The sequence below is a fragment of the Mustela nivalis genome (genome assembly GCF_964662115.1).
Source record: "Mustela nivalis genome assembly, chromosome: 1".
Classification (NCBI taxonomy): domain Eukaryota; kingdom Metazoa; phylum Chordata; class Mammalia; order Carnivora; family Mustelidae; genus Mustela; species Mustela nivalis.
This window is the reverse complement of record NC_139020.1, coordinates 1037412-1064440: the sequence shown is the minus strand read 5'-3', so window position 1 is coordinate 1064440 and position 27029 is coordinate 1037412. Positions and strand designations below refer to the sequence as shown.

General features: G+C 66.5%; 1 protein-coding gene and 1 long non-coding RNA gene across 2 annotated transcripts in view; one reads left to right on the top strand and one right to left on the bottom strand.

The window, feature by feature from the left end:
- Positions 1–27029, top strand: part of COL18A1 (collagen type XVIII alpha 1 chain) — an 81238-nt gene that overhangs the window by 7281 nt on the left and 46928 nt on the right. The window lies entirely within an intron of this gene.
- On the bottom strand, positions 22347–25990 carry LOC309859570. Its single transcript, XR_014308762.1, has 2 exons — positions 23843–25990; positions 22347–22698 (listed from the first exon to the last, which is right to left on the bottom strand). It is a non-coding gene; the product is annotated as an uncharacterized lncRNA (long non-coding RNA).

Genomic DNA, 27029 nt, shown 5'->3' with positions numbered 1-27029 from the left:
GGGAGGCCTCGGAGAACTGGGGCCCTGCCTGTCATCTGTCATCTCAGCCTGTGTTCACCTCCCGGGCCCTCACCTCTGCCCTGGGTCCTGAGAAGGGAAAGTCCTCTCCAGCCCCAGGGCCCCCTGACACTGCCCTGCAGGCCAGTCACACACCTGCCCCTCCCCTGCAGTCTCCTGGGAAGCCCTCCAGGGCAGGACCGCAGGCCGGCAGGTGCCCTTGGAGCCCTGGAGGACCCGTGATTTCAGCTGAGCGGTTCCCCCCACCCTGAGCATCAGACGCCCTCCGGGGCAGGTCCTGGCCGTTGCTGGGCTCCCTTCTCCAACCTCGAGGCTGACCCTGTCACACTGAGGGGTCCCCGTGTGCCCGCTGCTTGTCTTGGGCAGGGAGAGGCACCCACCTCGGGGCGTTTTCTGGCTAAAGGCCCTGCACCCGCAGGGCTGGCTCCGAATCTGCCTTGCTCCTCATTCCTAACCTTTTATTGTGAGAAGAATGGAGAATGACTCGGGGAGTTTGGACCCAGAAAGGAAAACACACCCATCCCGACACCACCTTTCTTGTCATTAGGGGTAAATCCGGCATTTTAAACAGACCAGACTGCGCTCCCTGCACCCCGGCTGCAGGCCTGGCCCCTGTGGACGGCCCCTCGCTCTGGGTGCGGAAGCCCGTGTCACCGTCCCGAAGCCAGATGCGGCCGCCTGTGAGAGGGCCGATGCCCGCCGGCATTCCGGATACCTGACGTCCCCACACTTAGGACCCTGGACACCAATCCCTCGTAACCTCCGTGATCCGCTGAGGGACAGTGCCAGAGACATGCCCGTCCCCGTCCCCAGGCCCTGTGGGTGCTGCCTGACATGGTGGGGGGGCCGGAGCCAGGGGCTGCGTCTGGGCTCCGCGTGTGACCCTGGCATCCGAACAAGGGTGGGGGAGGCGGGAGGGCAGGGTCAGGGACCAGGGAGACGCCGTCAGCGGGGAGCGAGGCCGCTGGCCCCGCGGGGGGTGGGGGGCGTGGGGTACAGGTGCGTCGTGAGGCTGGAAGCAGCAGGAAGTCGATTCTCCCCTGGAGCCTCCGGACCGGACCCGTCTCGCTGACATGGGGGTTGGGGACTTCTGAGCCTAGAACCGTAGGAAAATAAACGTGGGCTGTTCTAAGTCATGGCCTTGTGGTCACTGGTCACAACTGCCGCAGGACACTGCCCAGACCATGGTTCCGCCACGGGAAGGGGTAGGACCGTGGGGCCTGCTCTTCTCAGGCGCAAAGTGCTAGTTGGGGTGAGAGTCGGTCCCCATTGTGCAGGGCCCCCGGGACGCGCTTCCTGCCCCTCAGGCCCCTGGCGGCCAGCTCCCCTATCCTCACACGGACACCCTGGGTGCCGGCTCCCCACAGAGACGCCCGCAATGGGTCCGTCCTAGCAGCTTTCAGAGCTCAGCGGAGGTTCCCGTCCCGGCAGAACAACCCCCAGGTGCCCTGGACAGCAGCCAGGGGCTCGCACACACCCAGAAACGGCTGAGCAGGGGCCTTCGGGGACGCAGGGGCGTGGAGGGGTGGGAAGCTCGACGGGGGGGCCCCGTCTCGCTCCACCCCAGCTTCCCGTGGAAAGAAGGCCGACGCGACGTGTGCTGAGCGGTCTGCGTCCACAGCCGTCTGGACGCTGTTGTGGCAGTGCCGCGACCTGGTGGGGTGTGAGTGGAGACCGATTTGCACGCGGCCGGGGTCACGGCGGCCACACCCCTGCATGATGCTTTAGTTTGCTTCCGTGTGCTGGGGGGCTGCAGACCGCGCTTCCGCAGTGGCCTTTTCTGGGACCTCACATGTGGAGCAGCCCAGGTAGGGCGAGGGGCTCCCCCCGGCCTGGCTCTGTGTCCTGCGGGCGGTGCCCTGGGCTGCCCCCTGCCGGGGAGGGGCCTCCTCGGGTCTCTGTGCAGACCTCCCCGGTCGAGGTGTGGGGGATGGCGTTGCCTCATACGGTGGGAAGCCAGGGCCCCCAGGCCAGGCTGACCTTCCTCTGTGGTCTGGTCCCAGCCTAGGCCCTGTGCCCCACGGTCTAAGGCCTAGTGAAATTGGTTTTTGAGCCCTAACTCGTTAGCAAACAATGACCACAGACTGATGGGAGGTCGGCTGCCTCGTCTCCCCCTCGGACTCCGCCCCAGTCCGCAGCGCGGGCCTCTGCTCACATGTCCGAGAGGTAGATTTACTCAGTTTGTGAGTTTCGGGTGTCTGGAAGCGTCTCATCTGACCTTTGCCCTTGTCTTGGTGACCCACGTTCTGGTTCCCCGAGGCGCCTTCTGGGGGAGCCCCACGGGCGGTCGGGGCCGTGTGTGCGGGGTCACTTAGTGGCGGTGCTGAGACTCCGCTGGCTGCACCCGCCCCGAGATGGGGTCCTCGGGAGACCCCCCACCCCAACAGCTGCAAGCGGCTCCCTTTCCATAAACTAGATCATCCGACATCCGTGACTTCCTCTTGCCTCCATGGCCCGTCGCCACCCGAGCCGTGTCTGTGCTGTGCTGTGAGCTCCCCTCTGAGCTGGGGCCTCGGGTCCCAGGGTTCCCCCCGCAGCTCCTGCTGTGTGTGCCTGCCTGTCCTCGCGTCCCCTTGGGGACAGCAAGGCTCCGGGACCCTCCAGAGGCATCCAAGTGTCTGCGGGACGCTCCTACTGTCCCCCATGGCTTCTGGCAGGTCCCCCGCCGTGCACCTGCGGGCTTCACTGACCGACTCTTCTTGGAGCTGCGGCGTGTCATCTCTGTCCCACAGGGCAGGTGAGGCTGTGCCCCCCACGGGCTGCGTCGCTCCCGGGGACCAGGACAGGAGACTTCTCGGCAGGAGAACAGATGGTGGCTGAGCCACGGCCTCGTTGGCCGACCGCATGTGTCCCGACAGCACGACAGCTCCGTCCCCGTCCGCAGCCGTGCAGCTCCCCCCGGCCCGGGAACAGGCCGCGGAGGGCCCTCGTGCTGTAGGAACGTCCCCACAAGGCTCCGGGGACGGCTCCCTCCTCGCTTCCTGGCCAGCTGGGACGCCGGGCGATCTGGGGCGCGAGCGCCTCTGGGAAGGAGGGGAGAGTCGGTACCGCACGCCCGCGTTCCTTCCCCCGCGAGTATCCCAGCAACAGGGTTAGGGCTGGCGGCCGTGGCATTCCACAGGGCCCACTCCCGCGCCCTCTGGAACCTTCTGGGCCCAGCGCCGGGGAACGGCATGGCGGCCGTGTGGAGAAGGCCGGCTGCCCTCACTCTGGCCACCAGGAGACAGTGGTGCAGGACTTGGGGGGAGAAGGGGCCACGGCTCCCGGGAACCAGGGAGCCACAGTTTCAGTCGGAAGCTGGGCGTGGGCGTGGGCCCGGCTGGCTCCCATGGTCTGGTTCCTGCCCTGCCCCGTGCATGGCCCGGCCTTTCTCCTGGGTGATGGCTTATCCCTGCTTCTCCCACACGGCGCCCACTCCGCGAGACGGGCCCCCAGGGTGATCCATGCTGGTTCCTGCTCCGTCCCGGGTCAGCTGGTACCTGCGTGTGGGGTGCTCAGCCCCTTCCCAGTCCTCCCCTAGCGACAGATGGACAGGGCACAAGCAGGGGGAGCAGCAGAGGGAGAAGCAGACTCCCCGCTGAGCAGGGAGCCTGACATGGGCCTCCATCCCCAAGATCATGACCTGAGCCGAAGGCAGACGCCTCCCCGGCTGACCCTCAGGCACCCTCGCCAGAATCGTAAACCCTGTACTGCCCGCGCGGGTGGCGCACGGTGGGCAAGGTCTGTGTGTCGGCCCCAGGACAAGGTGCCTCTGGCCCAGGAGACGTGAGTACGGGTCCGCTTAGCAGGACGGCGGCCTGGCCAGGGTTTGTCCCAACAGCACAGGGTGCACGAGGGGCGCAAAGCGGCAGTGATAAGCCATCCCTGCACCTGACGGCGGTCGGCTCGGGGCCTCCCCTGGCTGCTGCGCCCCCATGTTCCCCGCGCGTCAGCCCAGCCCAGAGGCGTGATGGGGGGATGTTTGCCGGCGCACCCCCTCCCTCCTGGAAGCGAGGCTCTTGGGTGCGGGCCGAGGTGTTAGGGGGATTCGCACCCGACGTCCGTCTGTTGGATGAGGAAACGCTCCTATGATCCCACAGGGGTCACCGAGCCAAACCCCGAGGCTGCGTCCAGGTGAGCGGGGCCCCCACCGTTTTACTCTGCGCGGCAGGCGCCCTCTTGCTCCCTCGCTCCCGGCAGCGGGGGGAGCTGACTGCCAGTCCTCTCTGCACCCCCCGCCCCGGCCGGGAGCAGGACACACAGACGGATGCGGATCAGCGTCTCCCAGGGTCGCAGGGAGCTGCGGCCGGTGCAGCTGCTGAGCCGTTCACGGGTGTGTGCGCCGCAGAGTCTGTGCCGAGCACGGCAGCCATGGGGGGCCTCACTCCCTCCCACCCGATGCGCTCACACACGCCCCCTCGCAGTCACAGGTGTGCCCCCCCACGCACACACAGGGTTGTGTCTCAGGGCACAGGGATCGGCCACAGGCAGAGGCCCACTGCGTGGCTCCAGTGGCCCCAGCCCGTCCCGGGCCCCCCGTCCCTGCTGCTGTTCCCTGACCCCCGGCGGACCCCATTTGGAAATTGGTCCCTGAATGGGGGGGGGGTTGAGGATGGCTGCTTTCGCCTGGGGGGGTCAAGACCCCGAGTCCCCTTGCTGGGTGTGGGTAGGGCTCCGGTCGCCCCCACTGCCCCAGCAGTGTGCTCAGATTACGCGAAGAGAGAAGGATGTGGGAGCCTCCGCGGCGCGTGTTTCCCAGGCGGGACAGGACCCCGGGGGTCCCCTGTCTCCACTGCAGCGGGCAGTATGGTCTTCTGACGTCCTTCAGGACGGGGGACCTCTGCGTCCCCATCTCTGTAGGGTCGGCCCAGGTCGGCACGGGCTGCTGCGCAGCACGGACCCCTCCCCCGCCCTGTGGCCCTGGAGTCACCCTGGTTAGCGCCGAGTGAGTTAGTTATCGCGGGCACGGTCAAACATTAACCCGTCAGGCCCGGCAGGCACCCCCCTGTGGAAGAACAGCTTCATCTTGGCCCAGATGTGTTGTGGACACGCAGGGAAGGCGCCGTCGCACCAGCTGCGGGGTCCGGAGGTGGAGCCACAGCCTCGGGGCCCCTCGGGACCGGGGTCTGCAGCGTCCCCGCAGGCAGTGGCTGGGTGCGGCTCTCTCAGACTCCGAGTTGGAATCGAGGAGGGAGTGACGTGAGCAGGGCTGGAGAGGACAGGGGAGCCTCCTGCCAGCGTCCGCGGGCCGGGGAGCCCAGGGCAAAGGCTCCGAGGCCGTGGACAGGAGGGGCCCGTGGGGAGGGACCGCCCGACCCCAGCGCCTGGTCTGATGAGGGACAAGCACCACAGGCCGCCCGCGGCCCTCCGCAGGGTGTCCGAGGAGCAAGTCGGAGCAAACCCACACTCCCCGGGCCCTTCCGTGGAGGAGGGTCCAGGCCACGGCGGGCTGCGCTGCCCCGAAGGCTGGGGCTCAGACCGGCGGGCAGACAGAGGCCGTGAAGCAGGTGGGGCGGGCGCGGCTGCCGGTGACCACACCTGTGCTCCGCCCCACCTGTGCTGGCCGCCGGACCCCGGGCAGGTGTGTAGGAGATGCCCCGGGGGGGGGAGACGGCACCCCGGAGGGGACGGCCCAGGGTCCTCTGCAGAGTGGCACCTCCTGTGAGGGGCATGGCCCCTGCGTCTCCTGTGGGTCCCGGGGTGTGATGGTGGCGGAGGCGGGTCCCGTCTCCAAGGCTGACCTCGAAACGGGCCGGTGGTGTGGACCAGGCCCCCGGATACCGAGCATGGGCAGCGGGGGCCCGAGTCTCGTGGTTTCCGGCCTGCAGTTTGGAAGAAGGGGAGCCACCCCGCCCAGCTCCGGGAGGGCTGCTCCCCGTGGGAAGGGTCCCCGGGGCTCATGCTCACGGACACCGCGTGCCTCTCACGGTGCCCTACCCGCTGTCCGTCCGCCTTCCCGCCTCGTGACCGCCCGCGATGCCAGGCTCCCCGGAGGGTCTCGGGCCCTCCCAGAGGAGGAAGGAGATGGGCCCCTGAAGGCTCAGCGTGGGGCGACCGTGGGGGGCGTCCCAGAGACCAGCGGGTTTACAGGCAGGTGGAGGGGGCTGCAGGGCCTTCCCGGGCCCTGGAGGACGCGGCCAGACCTCAGCATGAACTGGGTTCAGCTTGATTTGGGCCCTAATGACATCGAGCCTTGCAGCAGGAGGAGCAGGGGAGGAGGCGGGTGAGTCGGGACCCATTGTCCGCCTAGACTTGTGTGCGTGTCCTCGTGGGGTGGCAGATCCTGCTGTCCTGGGTAATGGGAACCAGGGGAGGACCACGAGGGTGCTGGTGCCTTGCCCAGGTGGCATCCGGGGCCGGGGCACAGTGGAGCTCCTGGTGCGGCCAGCGACTGCCGATGGGCTGGGACCCCCGACTGGCTCAGCTCCCCCACGAGTGCCGGTACCCCGGCTGGGGAGCTGGCCCCTGGGCTTTTGTCCGGTGAGGGGCGTCTGTGACTCCCGGGGGCTGGAAGGACCGTGTCACCTCCTCTACCCTGAGCCCGGCGGCCCCATCCGTGGACGGTGTGTGAGGATTAGGGGGCAGGGGAGCTGCAGGGCCCTGGTGCCTTGTCCGCTGAGGACATGGCTGAGGGCCAGGCCTCTAGGGCCCCGCATGGGCCAGGCACAGGGACCACGCCAAAAGGGCAGCGGCTCCTGCTCCCACCAGCGCGCCCCGGGAGCAGCAGGGTGGCCACTGTGCCCTGCTTCCTCCCAGGTGCTTCCCCGCGGCCTCCAAGCAGACCGCAGCTTTGCCGGCTGGAGGCCGGGCATCTGGAGCCGCGGGGCGTCGAGCAAGGCCCGGCTCCCGGTCTCTGCGGCACGGGCACGCCTCTCATCTGTTGCTGCGCTTTGCCTGCTGTTTGTGGCCAGGGTACCCGCTGGTGAGGACTCCGTCACCCTGGACGGAAGGGGCCTTCTTCCCCGGTGCGGAGCCCTCCCCGGCCCCCCGCAGCCCCCCACCCCCGTCACTCGCAGGGCTGTCCTCCTCACAGGGCTTGTGGCTGGGGAGCAGGAGGACCGGCTGGTGGGTCCTGCTGGGACCGGGAATGCAGGGGGCAGGGAGCTGCCATCGCAGAGCTGAGAGGGTGCTGTTCTCGGCATACAGGGCACTGAGCGCTGCTGCCCACGGGGCTGGCCGGACGGACATTCCTGGATTAGGCAGCTCTTTCCAGAGACCCCATGTGTGCCGGGCGGGTGGGCGAGGGGGGCGTGTGCGCGTGCGTATGTGTGTGCGTGTGTGCTTGAGATGAGGGTTTCTCTGGAGCACGTGCAAGCGCCCGGGGGCACCGACACACCCAGACCCCGTAGGGGCTGATGTGAACCCCAGAGCGCTCCCATCGAAGCACCACGCCCCCTCCCAGCGGCCCCACTTTCTCCCATGGGGACACAACCTTCCCAGAGACTCCCTGCCTGCTCGTGGCCCCCACTCACTTCCAGACGTGGACCCCAGGAGGCAGGTCCTGACCAGAGAAGCTTTTCTTCCCCCGGCCTGATGGCCCCAGACCCCTGACCCCCACCGGGCGCCAGCCAGGACCTGCTCGCACGGAGCCCGTGGGCTGCACACCGCCTCTCCCAGGCAGGCCCTCTCTTGCCTCTCGCCCATCCCGGCCGTGACCTCACCCACTGCCTGCGTGTCGGGGCAGCCCCTCCGCGCTTGGCGGGAGGCTCCGGGAAGCCTGCTGGGGTTTGGGGCCGACGCGGGTGAGCTGCCCTGAGTCGGCAGCGTTTGGATTGCCCTCTTGACGTGGGGCTGCTGCCGCGGGCCCTGAGCGTCCTGCGCCGCTCGCTGCCTGGCGTCCCGCCAGGTTCCAGATCCGATTCCCGCCGCCCGGCAGACAGTTCACTCGGGCCTGGGGAGCGCGGGGCGCGGAGGGGTGAGGCCGCAGGAACCCGCAGCCACGGGGATTTGGGCTCGCACCTGGGCCAGGAACTCAGGTCTGAGTCATGAACAGGGTGACTCAGGGCCCTGGGGCCTCCGTGGCCCAGTCTGCTTCCCAGCATCGTTTTGGGAGCCCAGGACACAGTTCATACCACGTCCCTCGTGCAGCCCTCCTGGCTGTCCCCCACCCGACCCTCCATGAGCACCACTGAGGGTACATCTTGCCCCATGGCACACGGTGTGGGCACCGGCCTGTGAAGCTTGGGGAGCCGGTAGGGGTGAGGCCATGTGCTTGTGTGGCTGCGCGATGGGGCGGCCTCCCCGGGAAGGGCTGGCAGCCTGCGAGGGAGGCAGGTTGGCCTTGGCCCCCGGCACAGGTGGGGATGGGGACGGAGGTCAGGAGACCCTGGGACACGAGGTGAGCCGCTGCCGTGCACGTCAGGAGGTCTGACTTACGTGGGTCGGAAACCATCGTGTTCTTATTGTTTGGGTGGTAAAATTCATGCAACGTGAGGTTAACCATTTAAAGTCAACGATTCGGGGACACAGCTCTCACATGTCTGGTTCTGGAACGTTCTCAGGAAGGAACCCCCACACCCCTAGTCGCTCCCTGCTCCAGGCAGGCTGCAGGGCTGTGCACCCGTGTCCCACGTCCTGTGGCTTTTGGCTTCTCCCACAGAGCGGGACGTGCTCCAGGTCCTCCCGGGCCCGTCCACGTGGGAGCGTGCGCCGGCCCCGCACCCCTTTCTGTCGACGGAGGTGCGCGCCGTGGACACTGGACCGTGTGGGCACTTTCCACGCTGCCGCAGCGTCTCCGGACTGAGGGCTCTCGTTCCCGCCCGTGGCCCTGGGGCACGTCTACGAGTCCCGTGTGTCCCGTGGAGAAGCGTGTCAGCGGCGTCCTGGCCGGGAGCTCCTCCCTGGACTCCGGCCCGCCGAGGGGTGAGGGCGCCGGGCTGTGCTTCTCCGGCTCGCCACCGCGGAGCTGGGCAGAGAGGGCAGGGGTGGTGCGGCTCGAAGGAGGAGGTTGCCCGGGTGGAAGGGACAAAGGTGCACCCTGCTTGCCGGGCCGGGCGATCGTGGGGCGCGTTCTTTCATCCGTGGACAGGCAGGCTGCCCTGCTGAGGGCTGTGTCCCAGGAAGGCCGATTCCTGGGTCCCCTCTGCCCTTCTTTCCGCTCCCTGTGGTCCTGTGGAGGGGCTGGAGGCATCTTCTTCCAGTTTCCATTTCTGGCCGACGCACGGGCCATGGGCACTGGGACCCAGGGCTGTGGTGGGCCAGCGCGAGGAGACGCGCGTGCTTCCTGGCCACGGCCGTCTGTCCATACTGGTGGTTTCTCCGTGTGGCCGGAGAGCCTGGGGGGCGTGTCTTCCCACTCTCCGTTCCCTGGCAGCAGGTCCTTTGGGATCCGTGTGACCCTCAGTCACCGGTGGCCCAGCCCACCCCCGGGCCCGTCGGCTCCCAGGCCTGGCCCCTGTTCCTCTGGAGGGGCCGCTGGCCGCCTTGCGTGAAGCGAGGTGTGGACCGGGGGCCTTGGTTGTGACCCTGTGGGCACCAGGGCTCTGAGCTAAGGTTTGGAGCAGGTGGGGGTCCTCCAGCTCCTGTCGGTTTGCCCTCCTGCGGCCCCGAGTCTTCTAACGTGGCGGGAGGAGGGGCCCTCAGCCGCCTGCCTGGTTGTCCCCACAGGGCCCAGTGGGGTGCCCGGGGCTTCTGCCCTCCCTAGGCCAGCGTGGGCTGCGGACAGGGGGGCTGGGCTGCCGGGGTGGGCTCGGGGTCACTGCGGGTGACCCCGGGTCTGGTTACAAAGGCAGATGGAGAACGTGGGTGGTGCCTAAGCCGCTGGAAGCCCAGGAATGTGGAGAGGGCTCATCTTTGCCTCGGGTCTGGTGATTCGCTGGGAGGATTTGCTTTGATTTCTAGGCAGGGACCACACCGAGAGACCTTTTATGGCCTGGCAGATGCCCTGTGCCCTGTGCCTGCTCATCCGCAGCCCATCAGGGGCACAGGCCGGCTAGAAGCCTTGATCACGGCGGGTCTGTGGGGCGGTGGGGGACCGAGGCGGACACAGGACCGCGGTGGGGGTGCAGCCACCGTGCACCGGCTGTAACCCACGTGACGGCTCTGTCCAGCAGGCCCCTGGCCGGTTTTCTTCCAGGTGATTTATTTGCTTGGCTGGGGGCTGACATCCCAGGAGGAGGTCACATTCCATTCATAGCTGCTTATCTGGGCTGTCAGGCCGGCCTGGGAGGGGGTCTGAGACTCAGCAGAGCTCCTGTCGCCCAAGGTCCTGCTTGCTGGTCCGAGGCAGCTGGAGGCATTTGCAGAGACCTCCAGGAAGCGCCTGCTGTGTGCGGACTCACAGCCCTGCGGAGGCGGGACCCACTGGGTGGTGGTCAGTCGTCTGGGGGCGGAGGCCAGGCTCCGAGGGTATGGGGGAGGGGCTCATTCCCATGGGGGCTCCTGATGCCCCCAGAGGAGGGTGGTGTGGCCCCCAGGAGCTGTGCAGATGCTTTTCCAGATCGTGCAGAATTCTCCCCAGCCCCCCGCCCCCGGCAGCCCCCTTGCTCTTCGAGGCTTTAAGGGGGAGCTCCTGAGGAGGGGTGGGTGGGGGCGGGCTGCCCTGGGGATGAGCAAAGCTGGGGGAGGAGGAGGGTGGCAAGCTCCTCTGCGCGGGCACTGCCTGCGGCCTCTACCCTTTATCCTAGGCCTGGGGGCCCACACTTCGTGCCCTCGGGGGACGCTCCAGTCAGCTTGCTGTCCGCTGTAAATGGGGCAGATGCCAGGGGCTTTCCAAACCTGGGCCCTGCCTGGTGGGTCATGGCCTCCAGGTGGAAGGACACCTCCAGGGCGGGGAGCCCCGGGCCAGGGGGCAGGTCTGCCCGCGGAGAGGCACCAGGGGTGGGGGGGAGGGAGCCCTGTGAGCTCAAGGACCAGACTGTGCCTGGGGCTGAGCCGTGGGCTCCCGGGCGGGCTCCCCCGATGGCCCCCAGGGCTCTGTGGACCCGTCGGCATCCTGCCTCGCACAGGCGCCGGGGTGAGCCGCCTGACTCTGCGCCGCCTGATGACCTGGCACTCCTTCAGGGGCCCCGGGGGGCTGACGCCAGGGACACCCCGGGGCTAACAACGACTTCCCAAGATCTGCGAAATGTGCCCCGGAGCCGCCCGGACGCAGCCCCAGGATGACCCTGTGGGAAACCCCAGGGGGCGTCTGGAGAAAACCAGCAGCTTTGCACCGATGTTAATCCTCTTTGAAACTGGACTTGGAAGTTGAGCCAAAGGAAACTGCGGTGGTTCCGTTCTGAAGGGGTCAGAGGCCCGGAGTGTGCGTCCCGTCCGCCCTCAAGGTCCTGGAGGAACGAGCAGGGAAGCACAGCCCGTGTGTTCAGATGCCCTGGGACATTTGGACGGTAGAGCACTTCGGTAGGTTTCCTGAAATAAGAACAATCCTTTACTTCCGCGTCTCGGCGGACTTCAAACCACCAGTCCCTGCTGCCTCTGAGTGTGGCTTTGCTGTCCGTGTTCCCTGCTGGCCGCCTGCTGGGAGGCCAGGAAGCCCTGGAGCCTTCGCCAGCTCATTAGACCGACCCCGCCCCGTCGCAGGCCCACAGACTTCACCATCTCCCGTCCGTCTGTCCTCACGAGAGGCTCTGTCTGCAGAAACAGGCTCGAGGGGTCAAGGTGGCAGGCAGCGTCTAGGACCCGCTCCGGTCCTCAGCCTGTGTGTTCTCTGCTCCGCGCGGTGACGGCCCTCTCCGGCTGTGGGACCAGGGACTCGGCGTCTCCCACGTGGCAGACGGGCTCATGGAAGTGCAGGCCCCAGCAGGGCCGTGTGGGGGTCCCGATGGCACTGAGAAGCCCTGAGCGGGGGACGGACGGATGCCGCTCCAGGGCCCAGTCTCACGTGCAAGCGTCACATTCGCTGCTTCGGAGGGCAGGACGGCAGCCTGACCCCACACGGGGATGGGGCTGCGGCTCCTGACTGCTGCCCCCAGCACAAAGGCAGGGCTGCTCCCAACGCCAAGCCCCGGCTCAAGTGTCCGGGGTCGGCTCCTCTGCTCGGCCCACCCCGTGGCCACGCCAGCTCCCTCATGGTCTCCTGGGGTGACTGCAGCAGCTCTGGCCTCCGGGCCTCACGGTCCAGGTGGACCACACACGGGTGGCATTGACGGGAAGGCCCATCAGGACAACATTTAAAGTCAGCGCGGAGAGGAAACGTCAAGAGAACGAGAGACAGACCCTCAGCTCATTCTTACCAACGTGTTGTTTAAATGCAGGTGGTTTCAGGTGTGTCCCAGGGACAGGCTGGCTGTGGGGGAAGAGATGGGGGCTGTGCCATATCCCTGCCTGGGGCCTGGGGGTCAGCCCTGGCTCCGGCGCACGCTCAGTTCATCTCCAGTCCTCTCCCTCAGGTGGTGCCGGAGCTGCTCTGGATTGGGTCGACCCCAGGGCCTTTGAACAGCCCATTCTGGAGTCTGAAGCTTTGCTGTTGCCGTGGTTCATGTTACAGACAAGCCGCAGTTTGAGAAGAGCTTGGAGACCCTCATCAGGGGAGGAGAGGTCATCAAGGAGGGGTGTCCGGCCCGTGAGGTGTTCCGGAGGGACGGGGCAGTGGGTGTGTCTCTGGAGTGCCCCCTGCCCCTCCTGTTGGGCACAAGCTGGGGCAGGAGCTCATGCACACCCAAGGCGGAGGGCCACATGCAGGCCGGCTGGCAGGTGTGCGTCTCAGGAAGTCTGGCGGAGCAGCAGGAAAGTGGTGGACACGGCTCCTCGGTGGCCCTGTGTTCAAGGGTTGGGGACCACTTGCCGCCAGGGAGCCCCCCTGCAGGTTTGGCAGCAGCCCCTCCCCGGCATCCCTAGACCGGGCGACTTGGTCTGTGGCCGGGTCGGTGGCCGTGTGGCCGGGCTGGGCGCAGAGGCCCCACTGTTGGACCCGCATCCAGAGTTCAGTTCGTGGGCCACGTGGGAAGGCCGGGCCCTCCCTGGTGAGTGCGGGAGGCTGGGGCGCTCCCCGTCCCGGCAGAGGGAGGGTCGGCGTGAATCTGAGTGCCAGGCAGGGTGCGGGGGTGAGGCCCACAGCCGCGCCCCGACCGTGCTGCATCGCAGGGGAGCTGCAGGCGGGACCGGGCTGGCTGGGTTTGGGAGGGACATCTGGTGGGTCTTCAGGGTGCCGGCGAGTCCGAGGGGTGGGCAGGGTCTGGAGGCTGGGAGCAGGGAGCAGGACGTGTGACACGACGGCGGAGGCTCCCGGGGGTGAAGGGGTCAGTTCCGGCCCGGCGCTGAGCCCCGTGGGGCTCCGTGGGTCCCCTTGGTCCCCAGTGAGAGGCACGCTGGGGCTCCTGTTCTTCTCCGAGGGGACACTCTCTGACTCCGGGACAACTGGGACCTTTGCTGAGAAAGATATTCACAGGGAATTCACCTAAAATTGTGCTCAGCGAAGGGTCAGCTTGGCTGCTGATTCTGGCCCTCGCCCTCCCCAGAGCCATGCTGTGGGGATGGGCCCAGGGGAGACCAGCAGGGGTGCAGGGTACGGGCTCTGGGGTGTGAAGGGGGTGTAAGCCCAGCGCCCCGTCTTCAGATGAATCTGTGCTCAGTTTTATAACTTCCTGCGGATCACATCTCTTGTGACTCTGAAAGTTTAATGGAATATCCACTTCCAGCTTCATCCAGAAGGAGGAGGCCTTAAACCAGCCAACAGGGTGGCCGTGGTTGGACGCTGGCTGGGCCGAAGCCAGGGACGGAGGCCGCTGTCTGGGCTGCAGACGGGACGCGGGGTTAGACCTGGAGGCGCCCCTGCCCCGGAGCTCCTGGTCGGCGGGAGGCACCGTCCACTCTGGGCTTCGGGCTTGTCCCGATGCTGACTTCCGGACGTGGGGAGCCTGTCGCCACATGCCCGCCCTCTCCGTCGGCCCTGGGCCTCCCGCTGGCCCGCCGGAGGTGGTCTCCGCCTGCTGGGGACGGTGGGGCACCCGGCCCAGCCTAGCTCCGCGGTGACGTGGCTGCAGTGGCGTTGTTATTCTCGTGGAAGAGCGTTTGCTTCCTGATGGCCCCAGCAGGTGTCTGAGCAGCTGGCCGACAGCAGACGCCCCCGCGCGTGCCCCGGACCGCTGACCCGGCGCTCCCGAGAGCCGGCCGGCCTCCGCGTCCACGCGTGCGGAGGGGGCCACAAAGCGACCGTAGGGCACTGAGACGCGCACTCCTGCGTCTGTCCGTCCGTGTGTCCTGCCCTTTCCCGTGCAGCTCGCGGCCCCAGCGTTGTGCGCGCACGTCGGGAAGCCGCCGCGAACTGCCGGGCCGCCGCCACCGCCGGAGGGAGACCCTCGGTCCTCTTTCTCCACCCGCCCGCGTCCCCTTCGCCTGCCCCACGAGACCATGGCTCTCCGTGAGCCGAGCCGGGCGCACTGGGGGGTCTCTGTGGACTCTGCGCTCACCAGGAAGGAAGGCGGCGTGGGTCCCCGACATGCCCCTGGGGCCGATGCCACCAGAGCTCATCCCGAGTGTTGAGGGAAGACCAGGGCACGGCCTGCGGGGCTCTTCCCCATCGACGGCGAGGGCGCCCTCGTGACCTGTCAAGATCTGCCGTGGGCCCCGTGGACGAAGCTCGTGGCCGATCCGGCCTCCAGGACACAGATGGGCCTGGGGGAGTCTGTCCCGTTGGCGGGAGGCCAGGCGGCGTCACAGCTGAGCCCACCGCACGCGGCAGCTGGGAGTACTTCTCAAGACAGACGGACAGACAGGGCTGGTCAACGGGGAGGAAGCTTGGGGACTTGGCCCCGCTGTGCCCCTACCTGGACGCCTCATGCTGACCCAGGAAAGGCCAGACGTGCTTCCTTCAAACCGCATATCTGTGACCCTGGAGGGCGAGGCCAAGGCTTTCTCCTCCCGCCCCGGGAGCCGGTGCATGGTGGCCCCTCCCTGGAGCCCCCCGAGAGGACACAGGCCTACGGGGGACCAGGGCGGTATTGGGGCAGGAATAAAACAAGAAAGGGACAGTACCTGTTTAGGAACGTTTATAACAATTTGGTGTCCCTGAGACATCCTTATCGTGTTTTATGAAAGTCCTTGCCAGTGCGACTGGCGAAGAGTGAGTCTTTGTCGCAGCTTGAGAAGCACGTGTGTGAAGGCGTGTAAAGGTCCAGACGTTAAAAAGGAAACTGGTCACGTCCGGCTGGCGTTTAGGGGAACTATCCAGGGGCCTCGTGCTGGGGATGCCAGCGACCGACCCTCCGAAGACAGCGGCACCAGCCGAGTCCGGATGTGGGAGTGCAGGGACCGGACAGAGACGAGGTGTTGCAGCGCGGGCCGCGGCGCACCCTGCCTCTGCGGCGGGGGCCTCGGGAGGGTGGGGCCAGGAGGAGGAGGCCCCTCGGGACCCCCGGGACGTGCCCAGGAAACAGGAGAGCCTTCCTGCTCCCCGCCGTCAGGGTGGCCGTGGGAGGGGGCGGCCTCTACGCGGCTGGGGCAGGGGGACCCTGCCTGCGTTCTCGGAAGGACTGAAATTCCTAAATTCTAGGTACTTAAATTCTAGGATCTTCGTTTCTTTGAGCCGGTGCTCCCACATTTAGAAATCTGTGCTCCGCCAACCAAGGCCCCCCCAGGACGTCAGTCCAGTGTCGTTCCGAGCAGCCGAACCAGATGGAACCCACCGGGCAGCAGGCCCTGTGAGCGAGTGCGGAGCGCCAGGCAGGTGTGTTCTCCTCCGCCACCGCACACGCACCGGCCCTGCCGGAGAGCCCCCGGGCAGGCGGGCCCAGGCAGATGGGGAGCAGCACTGGACCTCCGTGTAAGGGCAGCTCCTCTGTGCCGTGGGCAGAGGAAGGCCAGCGGTGAGCTGGGTTGACTTTCACCCCCAGGCCTGTCCGGACGCTACAGCAAACGTAAGGAATCCCGTGCCCGTGCCCCGTGCAGGCTCCCCCAGACGGAGGAGCCGAGGTCTGTGTGGTCTGTGGCTCCCCCTGCCGGACAGTGCGGCTGGACAGCCCGCCGTGGGCGGGGCCAGGGTCCTCAGGCCCGGGGCGGATCCCAGTTAGACGGATCCCAGCGTGGACGCTGGGGCTGTTTCCAGCCCGTGCAGGAACAGGGCCTGGTTTCCTCCAGGGGCCGGCACTCGACGGTTTTGGGTGCTTCGAGCCTGTGGGGCTTGGGATGAGGAGGCAGCAGTGCCTGGGGGTCTGCTGGAAGGGTCCCCGGCTCCGGGTGCGGGCCTGTGGGGGGCTGCGGCCCCGTCGTGCTCAGCCAGAGTGAAAATCCAGGCAGGTCCACAAGGGTGTCTGTGCCCACTCAGAACTCGTGGGCCCGCTGGTGGCCCTCTGGCTCTGCCCCTTGCAGGAGGCACTCTGGTCGCCGGCGGGCTGCGGCCGTGGGGTGGTGCTGGCAGACGGCCACTCCGGGTCTCCTGGACGTCCCGCGCGGCAGGGACCCGAAGGTGAGGCTCCCGGCACGGCTGTCTGTTCTGTGACTGTCGTCGTCCCGTTTCCGTCCCAGTTCTGTTCCCTGTTCCGGGCACGATCGGTCACGTGGTTGCAGCTGTGCCCGGGGCGTTAGCGAGGGGCCGTGATGGGTGGTGGTGCCCTGTGGCTCCGTGGTCCGTGGCGTGAGCCTGCGTGGTGGGCCCAGGCCGGTAGACATCCCAGGCTGGGGACCACGGCCGGCCGCCCGCCCCGTGCCATCGAATGCCCCTCCACCCGCTATGCCCTTGGATGCGTTTCCCCTCCGGCACCCCACCTGGTTTATCGGCGGGACAAAAGCGGTTTTCTCTTTCCGGGTGGGAGGGGCCGGCCGAAGGGGGCCCGGCAGAGCCTGGAGTGTCCAGTGTGTGTGGTGGGAGCGGCAGCGAGAGCAGCCCCGTGTGCGCCCCACGGGGGTCGCCGCGAGACAAGGCCCCCTCCCAGGGTTGGGGCGCGGGGACCAGTCCTCCTTCGTGGACGGAGCCACGTTTCCTGCAGGTCCCTCCACCTCTGGGGACACGGTCGTCGGCAGACAGGGTCCGGAGGCAGGCGCCGGCGGGACAGGGGGAGAGCCCGGGGCCGGGAGCTGGGACCTGGCCGCACGCTGCAGCCGGCGCTGGACAGCAGGAGGCTAGCGTCGGGGCACGCACCGTCACATTGTAGTCCCGTGCCCGCTGCGGGCAGGGTTCCTCCGCGTGGCCCACGTGGGGTTCTGTTTCTTCTGCCTTCCCAGTCCCCCGAGTAAGGACAGGAAACAGAGACACGTCAGGGACGGAGGCGGCCGCAGACCCGGGAGGCGAACTCAGCATGGGGGCGTGCGGAGGGCGACGCCGGCCCGGGGTCAGGATGCGAGAGGCCGCGGGGGCATTTGTGGGTTAAAACCAAACACACGGTCTGGGTCTGCACGTTCCCACATCTGCCCGGAGTGGGGGGCACACCTGCCGCTCTGCTGCCCTGTTCCCACCTCTAGAATCAGCCCTGGGACGGGAAAAGCCGACGCTGGGGTCCCACCGAGGTCGCGGGGGCATCTGTGACCCTCGGATCGACCAGCATTCTCCGGAGAAGTTTTCCGAAGGAGCAGACGGGACTCACTACAGCCTGAGTCTGTGAGTCCTGGGGCCTGCGTCCCCCTTGCTCTCCCGAGGCCCTGGAGCAGGGCCAGGACCCGGCAGCCGAGGCCAGAGCAGGGATAGGGTACGTTGTACTGACTCCCAGTGGGCGGCTGCGGCCGGGCTACAATCACAGGCCGCTCCTGGCCAAGGTCCACGTAGGACAGTCAGGGTCCTGTGGCAGTGGTGACGGGAGCCTCCTTCCCACTTTGTCCCGGGGCCTGGGCAAGGTGTCCGGTTCTCCTGTGCCACACTGTCATGGAGGCGAGCTGGAGGCCAGCACAGCGCTGTGTGCTCCGTGGGCCTGGGCAGGGGCTCCGTGGGGCTGGTCGGGGGCTCCGTGGGGCTGGGCGGGGGCTCCGTGGGCGTCCCCCACCGGTTTCTGCCGTGCCCCCCCAGCACACCCAGCAGCCGTTCCTACAGCACGGAGGACACCAGTCCCCCCACTGCTCAGGGTAGCCCTGGGGGAGTTGGTGCTCCCACCCCCCAGCCGACCCCAGCCCCTGGACTGCTCTCCATGGATCCTTAGGAAGGGGTGTGAGTCCAGGGCTGCCGTCACGGATTACCACACCCCTGCAGCAACAGAAGTCTCTTCTCTCCCAGGGCAGGGGCCAGAGGTCTGAGGTCAAGGTGACCCAGGACCGCACTCCCTGCCGGCTCCAGGAGAGGGTCCCTCCTGCCTCGTGCGCATTCAGGCCCCAGGTTCCCTGGCTGGTGGCCACATCCCGCCCGTCTCCGCCTCCCTCTGCCTGTGGCTTCCGCTTTGCGTCTGGGTCTCTCCTCTTTGGTTCTTCATAAGGACCCTGTCCTTGGGTTTAGCTCGTCTTAGTCCAGGCTGGGCTCCTTGAGGTCCCTAAGTCATTGCACCTGCAAGACCCTTTGCCCTGACAATGCCGGTCACAGGCTCCATCCGTGAGGCTTTAGGCATATTTTTGAGGCCACCATCCCCCCCTCTGCAGAATCCCTGACCCTTCCCTCTCCCACCGCCCATGGGCCGCCCTGCGATGTGGTGTGGACGCCAGCTGTGCCCCAGCCGTGCAGGAAGGACACCCTGGCGGGTCCTGCCGGGAGAGCTGGGGTATCCCAGCGCCCTGGCCTTGCCCGCCGCCCTGCGGTGCCCTGAGGGGCAGGCGCTCGACCCTAGCTGGAAGCAGCTCCTGAGGAGGTCGTGGGGGTCCAGATGGGGGTGGCTGGGCCAGTGCTGACCTGGGGGACTGTCCAGGCCCACAGAAGGCCCAGCCCAAGGCTGGTTCTGGTGAGGCCTGAACCATCCTAGAGCGATGCCCGCGCTCGTCCTCGACCTCCCGTGGGCTCAGGCACGCTCCCGGGGGCCGGACCCTTCCCGGCCCCACCAGGCCGCCTTGGGTCTGTGACTGCACATTGTCCACCCAGCACGGCGTGCACACGCCGGAGACAAAACCACCGGACTCCTCTGTTCCTGCACCCGGCTCTCCGTCTGCTTTATTCTTACGCGTGAGTTCCGTTCTCGTATCCACCCAAGCCGCCCCCCCAAACCCAAACCCAAACCCAAAACTAGAAAATTCTCATATGACAAGAAGGAGAGCAGCCCTGTGTTCTGCCCTCGGCGAGTGTGGTCCCACAGCCACAGGGACGCCCCTGCTCCCAGGCACATACTCCCGTGTCCTCCTGCGGGTGGACTCTCCCGGCCGCACCGTCCGAGGCCTCCAGCCCGTCGTCCGGCGTCAGCGGCGCGGCGGTCCACCTTCTGCCAGCGCGCACGCGCACGATGGGAAGCTGGGAGGTGACACAGGCCGAGCCCCGACCCTGCAGGTCCTTCGCTTCCCGAGGGCGAGGCCCCGTGGCCGGAGCGAGTCCCGCCCGTGCGGTCGCGCTCCTCGGGCCTCGGGGAGGACGTGGAACTGAGAAGACAGAGCTGTGTCCAGGGGCTTCCTGCCTGGGCTGCCGTGGCGCGAGCCTGGAGCATGCTGGGGTTCGGGGGCGACGTGCTGACCGGCTGCCTGTGTACCTCCCTGTGTCCAGGGCAGAAACTCCCGTCAGGTGCTGCTTGACACCGCCACGCCCCGTGCGCTCCTCGCTGTGGCACGGCTGTTTCTGGACCTCTGCTGTGCTTCTGGAGATCAGGGCCGGGAGCAGCCCCGGGTCCTGTCCTCGTGGGCGCCCGTGGTCAGGAGTGGGTCTGAGGACCCCCGACTGTGTCCCCGGCCAGGCACAGGGCCCAGGACCTCGGGGTGGAACCTGGAGGGTGTGGGCGGAGTTGGGGTGCTGGCACATGGGCGTGCTCGACCCCTCACCCCAGTCAGACGGGGGCGTGGTCATCACGGATCGGGGCCGAGCAGGTCAGCCGCGTCCTGGCCCCCTCCCCATGGGAACCTGGCCTCGTGAGCCTGCCTCCGGCTTTCCGTGAAGCCTCCAGTTAATGAGAAACCCGCCAGACCCTTAAAATCTAGTCGGACTGTTTGTGGCTCCTTTTGCCCCCACAGCCCCTGCCCTGAGGTGCCGAGACACCCCCACCCCGCCGCCCCTCCCCGGCCAGGGCACCAGGTCCTCCCCAGGTGTCCCCTGGCGTCCTGGGAGGTCCGGGGCCGGGCGCTGTGCTGTGTCCGTATTTGGGGCTGTGCGGGTGAGTCACTTGTCTCCATGCTGCTGAGGACGCCAGGCCCCGGGAGGCTCCGGTGAAAACACTAGTCAAAGATTAATTTCCTGGGTCAGGAGCCTGTCCGTGAAACGCGGGCCGTGTGGCCCCATTCCCAGAAAAACACTTCAGCAGCCGGCGTGCGGGGACTCTGGTCTCGGTGAATAACCTGCGAGACAGGCCTCGTGCTGGCGTTGGTGCCGGTCGGCGCCCAGACTCCCGGAGCAGGGGCTGCCGGCCCGCAGGCTGGTGGAGGCTGCCCGCCCCCACCCTGGCCGCTGGGCTAGCATCAGCCCGCGAGAGTCTGGTGTCCCTTTGTGGGGAACAGGCTTGCGTTGTCTTCCCTCTGTCCTGGCCCACGGCGGTCTCCTGTGTGCCCTTCATGCACACGGCGGTGGTTGCGCGTGGGGCCCCCGCCGGGACGGTCCCGACCTGCCGCCCGCCAGGTTTCCGACCGTCAAGTGCATGTGCTGGGGACGGCCTGGGAGTCTTGCCTTCACCGGGACGTGGACCGCGACTCCTGTCCGCCCGTCAGTGGGAGCGGCCTTGCCTGGCGGCCACGGGCACACAGAGCGGACAGGAGCGCGGCTCTGGGGGTGCGAGGCGTCGAGGACGAGCCGGGCACCGGGCGCACAGACGGCCGGCGAGAGGCTCCCTTCACTGGAAGCAAAGCCCCCACGGGTCTCGAAAGAGGCCAGGAGCAAACCAGGAAACCATCTAGCGGCAAAGGGGACCCGGCTCCATCCACGTCCCTGGCTTTAAACAGTGGAGATACGCCCGGGGCGCAGGCAGAGCCGCGGCGGCTCACGGAGGACGGGAAGGCTGTCGTCAAACGTCCGGGCGGACCAGCCTCCCCGGCCGACCCGGAGGTCACGCGGCATCTGACTGAGACACTGGTTTCTGGACGTGCCGCGAGCTCCGTCCCTCCTCTGAACACTTCGTTCCGGTGCACTTGACACCGCGCGGCCCACGGACGACGACTGTGCCCGTCCCCACGTCATCAGGGTTGCCCAGAGCGACTGTCACCGTGGGAGGAAGCCCGTCACCCTGGCCGCGAGCAGCTGCGCCCCTGTGTCGGCAGGCGTCTGTGTTCCGGGCGGGTGGTCAGCGGAACATGCCCCCCTCGCTCGGGCTGTCCCGAGGCCCGTCTGGTAGCAGGTGTCCCGGCTCTGCTCCTTCTCAGGGCCGGGCGACCCTCGTGGCTGGGGCGGGGCGGTTTCCACCTTTGACCGTCAGGGACCGTGCGGCCGCAAGCGCTGGTGTGCACGACCCGGGGCGGCATTTCTCTCGGTCCGTTTCCCGAGTGGCTCTTTAGACACGGGTCGCTGCGTGTTTCATGATTTCGGGACCCTCCAGCCTTTTCCTCGAGGTCTGCCCTGTTCGCCTTCCCGCCAGCGGCCGGCGAGCTCGGACTCGGCCCCCAGCCCCTGCTGCTTCCGCTCTGCCTTTGACCCCGCGGTCCTGGCGGGTGTGATGTGCAGCCCACGTGGCCGGGCGCCGCACCTCCCCGACGGCGGGTGCTACGGAGCCTCCCTGCACGCGCCCGCGGCGGTGAGGACGTCTTCCTCCGAGAAATGCCCGCTCAGGTCTTGGCCCGTGTTTTCACGGATGACGCGTCTGGCGCCGGGTTGTGGCCGGTGTTTCCAGCACCCGGACGCCAGTCCCTCGGTCGTTACGGGATTCTCGGGATTTCCTTCCATCCTGTGGGTTTTTCCCTTTCTTGATGGTGTCCTTTGAGGCACAACAGTTTTAAAGTTTGATTTAACTTTAAAGTTAAAGAGGGGGTTTAACTCCCCGATCTCGTATCTGAGACTCCTGGTGAAGTCCAAGGTCACGGAGACTTACTCCCGTTTTCCTCCACGAGTTTCGTCGGCGCTTACGTTTAGGCTTCTGATCCATTTGAAGTTAAACCTCGTAGGTGGTGTGAGGTAGGGGTCCTGTCCGCTCTCGCCTGCGGACGCCCGTGTGGTCCGGCTCTGCTTGTTGAAATGCTGCTCTCCCCCTGGGTGGTCTTGGCCTTCCTGACCAGCGGTGTACGCGTCGCTCCACCGCCCACACGGCCAGCCTCGGGCCAGCTCCGCACGGCCTCGCTTACTGTGGCGAGATTTGGGTCCTCCGGGTCTGTTTGCTTCGGTGCACTGTTCTGACCCGATGGTGAACGGTTACATCAACAACTTGGATAGCTTAGAGGGAACGGGCAGATTCGTAGAAAGACACAAACTCCTGAGACTTAATGAGAAGTAGACGATTCAAATAGGTCTGTATCCGTTAAAGGAGATTGATTTAATAATCCAAAAAGTACCCGTATGAAGAAAAGCCCCGCTTTGCAGCCAGATTTCGTCAAACAGTTGAAGAATTAAGACCAGATGTTCAGAAATAAAAAGGGGGAAACAGCTCCCAGCTGACTTTATGAGGCCAGCACTACCCGAACCCCAAAGCAGACGTTGCGAGAAAGCAAGCCACGGACCAGTCCGGCATCTGTGCTGAGTGTGGATGCAGACACCCAAGGAGCAGCAGACGGAGCCCAGCGGTGAAGAAGGCCGCCGTTCAGCACCACCCGCGGGCTCTGCCCCAGACACGCAAGGTTGGGTTGACGTCCGTGATGCCGCGATTCCTGCGGAATAAAGAGTGAAGTGATGGGGTCATCTCAGTAGACCCAGAAGAGGCATTCGATGAAATTCAGCATGCTCTTGAGATAAAAACGGGAGAAAGTAGGAGTAGCAGGGAGCTTCCTGAGCCCTGTAAAAGGCATCTGCTAGAACGGACGCTGATGTCCTGCCTGCCGGGGGGAGGCCACACGTGTCCCCACGACCGTGCACGAGACGGGTGCCCCCCACCACTTCCACTCGACGTTGTGCTCTGTGCACACCACACGGTTGTAGAGATGCACGAAACACTGCGGCAGCTAACAGGTGAGTTCATCAAGCTCCAGGATACACAATCAACGTGAAAATCAATAGAACTTCTGTGCACTGACAACAGATGATCCAAAAATGAAATCAAGTAAAAAAATCCATTTACAAAAGTACAAAAGAGTCAAGTACTTAGGAGTAAATTTAGCAGAAGGAGTGCAGAGCTTGTACTCTGGAAGTTGGAAGCAGCGTCGAGGGGCGTGAAGATCCATGTGGAGAAACGCACGGTGTTCGCGAACCAGAAGACTTCCCGGGGGTTGGACGGCGGCACCTCGAGCAGCACGCCGAGCCCCCCGACCGGGGGCCCCCACACGGCCTGGAACCAGCAAGTGGAGCCTGACCTTCAGACGGAACTTCCAGGCACCAGCAGGACCCAGACGACCTCGGAAAGGAGCAAAGTGGGAGGCACCCTCGGGTCTCAGAGGAGAGTCTGGAGTCTGTGAGCAGCCGTGCTCGCCCTCTGCTTCGGGCGTCCTGTGGGGAGTTCCGCAGGAGGGACGAGCTTTGAATCACCACGTGGAGTGGGAGAGGGGCTGTGAGGACACACCTGGGTCATTTCCCTGCCCCAGAAAGCACAGGGGACGAAGGCGGGAAAGAGATCTCTATTTGCATTTCAAACGCACAGAAAGGAGGGGAGGCCCTCAGGGCTCAGTCACACACCTCTGATCTGAGCTCTGGCCTCTACTGCACCACGCTCCCAGACCTCCCCCGTCCGCGTCCACGTGCATGGACACACGTGTGCACGCAGGAGTGTCCTTGTGCACGCACACACATCACAGCCGTGTGAGCTCCCCACACACACGCACACGCATGCTCCTTGGTTAAGGGGAGCGGCAGCCTCCTCACCGCTGCTGGGCACTTCATGTCGCAAAGTGAGGGCCTCCTGGCGGGGTCGGTCCATCCTCAGACGTGCCCCGGGGTCCCGTGCTGTCCTCTGCGGAGCTGGGGGCCCTGGAAGGTCAAGGCCTACGCGCTGCACCTGGGGCCCGGCCCCTCTGCCTCCGGACCCCCGCCCGCCTTCTGTGCTCCGGCGTGGAGGTCTGTCGGGAGTCCGGCCAGCTGTCCCGTGACAGGCCCCCCGCTCGGACGTCTCCAGCCGCTTCCCGAGGTCTGGAGTCAGGCTTCGGCGAGTGCCCTCCCAGGGGCCTTCCCTCCAGAGGGGGGAGGCGGTGGGTGGAGTGTCCACTGCAGCCGGGCTGAGCTGACCCGGCACGTTCTCCCTGTGACCCTGACGCCCGGTGAACTTGCTCTCTGACCGCATCTCGCGTCCAAGGCCATTCTTCCCAACGGTTGGCCCGCACTGCTCAGGGTCGCTTCCGAGGGCGGACGTGGGGGGCTGGGGCTGTAGGGACCCCGCTGGGAGGCCCAGGCTCTCCCGTTGGTTTCTGCCCCCTCGGGCCAGTAGTGTGCTGACCGGGCGCTCCTTTAGGCGCCGACACGGTTCTCCAGGGCTTCGTGGCACCTCAGAGGGTTGGGTTTGCCAGCAGGGCTGGTTCTTCCCTCCCCGTGGGCTGTGGAAATGCTGGGCTGTGTCCGCCGAGTCACGTGGGGCTGTGAACCGAGGGGCCTCTGCTGTCTGCAACCAGGGCGGGCGGGCGCCTGTGGGCCCTGACCTGGGCCCGGGCTACCTGGCCGCCTCTGGTCGCTTCGTGTGGACGGCAGCCCTGGGGCAGGGCCATGGCTGGGAGACGTCGGTGGCCCGGCCTGGGGGTCCCGCCTGGAGCTTGCCGTCAGCCCCTCACCAGCGGCAGAGCCTTCAGGGGGCCTGTCAGGAGCTGTGTCCCCGTCATTCTGCTCCGAAGCGTCACCGGGCGCGGAGTCGGGGCAGCGCACTGAGGGGCGGCTATAAACCGGCTGCACCACAGAGAGATGAAAAGTCGTGTTTTTATTTCGAAAGAGCTGGAAATGCATCCACAGGGCAGAGACCTTTCCTGGATGGTGTGTGGCCCCCGGGAGCATGTCCCTGGGCACTGGGAGCTTGGGGGCTCCTCGGGGGCTTGGGGACACGTGCCAGGCCAGCCCTGCGCAGTTCTGTGGTCCCCAGGGCTTCTGAGCCGGCAGGGGCTCGGGGACCGTCTGAGGGGCGGCCCTGCTGTGGGCCGTGGGGGTTGGAGGCACGCGGCGGGTTTCTGACAGGTGAGTGCCCGGAAAGCCACTCGGACAGGTGGCGTCACCTTCCGGTGCCTCCCGGGGCCGATTCTCGCGGCTCACGTGTGGGTGTTTGTGCTCCTTCAAAAATGAAAATAAAAGACCACATCAGTCAGGAATCCAAAACAGGCGGCCCAGCAAGACGGGACAAGACCCCGGCGGGCGGCAGGGGTGCGTCGGGCCACCCGGGCTGCTGGCGGAGGGCAGGGCAGGGCGGGCAGCATGCTCTGGGCTTCTGGGGGCAGCAGGCGTGCAGGAAGCGCCCCTGTGACGGCCGTGGGCGTGCTGGGTGGGGGTCGGGTCGGTGTGCCCCTGCGCACCCGCACCTCTGGGTCTGTGCAGATGCCTCCCGCCGGCTGCTGGCGCCTCAACCCGGGGGCTGCTCTGCGCAAAGGGCGCTGCTGCCCTGGGGGGCTTCTTCCAGCCACAGCGACCTGAGCGCTGAGCCATCCCTGGGCGGTTCCTCTCCTTTGTCTCTTGGGGGCACGGGGGTGCTCAGAGAGGGTTGCGTTTCCCTGTAGATGCTCCGTTTGCAGTCCCAGGGAAACCCGGGTTGGGACACTTTCTGGGGAGCGACTTGGGTTGTGGCACCAGCAGGAGACCCGTGTGTCGGCCGCCTGCCTCAGGGCCGGCGCCTCCGTGAGAGTGGGCGCTGGGGGCTGGCGGCTGCGGGCAGGGAGCTCAGTGCTCACAGACCCCGAGTCCTGACTCAGCATCACCACCTGGGGGACAAGTCCTGTTCCCCGAGGCTCGGGTTGGAGCTGTCCGAGTAGTCAAGGGACTTCCAGGTGCAGCTCTGATGCGGCGTTCAGTTGGGGGCCCTGCCGTGGCTGCAGAGTCTGGGTCCGTGGCCTGGACCCGGCACTGATCAGTGGGGCGGTTTTCTGGGCTGGGAGCCTCGGAGAACCAAGTGCTTTCAGAAATTTAGCACCTGATCCGTGAGGTTTTTTTTTTTTTTTTAAGATTTTATTTATTTATTTATTTGACAGAGATCACAAGCAGGCAGAGAGGCAGGCAGAGAGAGAGAAGGAAGCAGGCTCCCTGATGAGCAGAGAGCCCGATGCGGGACTCGATCCCAGGACCTTGAGATCATGACCTGAGCTGAAGGCAGAGGCTTCACCCACTGAGCCCCCCAGGCGCCCTGACCCAGTGACTTTTAAATGGGTGTCCCCTCCTTCTCTGTCCCATGGGCGACCTGGGGTGATTATCCAAGCCCCGACTCCCACGGCACGAGCCAGACAGGACCCTTTACACGGAGCTCAGGTCGGAGCCTCGGGATCCAGACTCTGTGGTGTGTGTCCCCCAGGAGCTGGGCTGGGAAGGGGCCTGTGGCAGCCCCGGCTGGAGGAGCCGGCAAGGGGAAGCCGGACTTCACCGCGGTGCTTTCCGAGAGCCGTTGTCCAGGTAGAATGGGCAGGTGCATGTGGGGGGACGTACGACACGTGAGTTTGCCTGTGAACATGGCCTGAGTGTGCGTCGTGTGGGTGTAAATGGTGTGACATGGGAGTGAGCGTGCGTGCGTGTGCACACGTGTGTGTGAGTGCGTGTGGAGGAGGCTCACGGGGCAGGGCCTGGGGAGTTGCTCCCTGGGGGGTTGCTCGCTGGAGGGAGCAGAGACCTGGGGGCAGGGCCACACTGTGAAGTTGACCGCGGGAGGCTCCAGCAGTGCTTCCGGGTGACGGAAGGTGTCCTCTAGAAGGTGTCCTCTGGAAGGCAGGTGTCCTCTCGAAGGCGGCACCGAGGGCGTGCGTGGGGGGAGCAGGGTGAAGGGGAGCCCCGCGGGGTTGCGGTGTGGGTAGCCGTATGGAAGAAGCTGCCGTCCCTCGGGTGCAGCCTGGGTCCCTGTTCTGCCCGGAGGCCAGCTGAGCCAGTGTCTGCAGGGCCA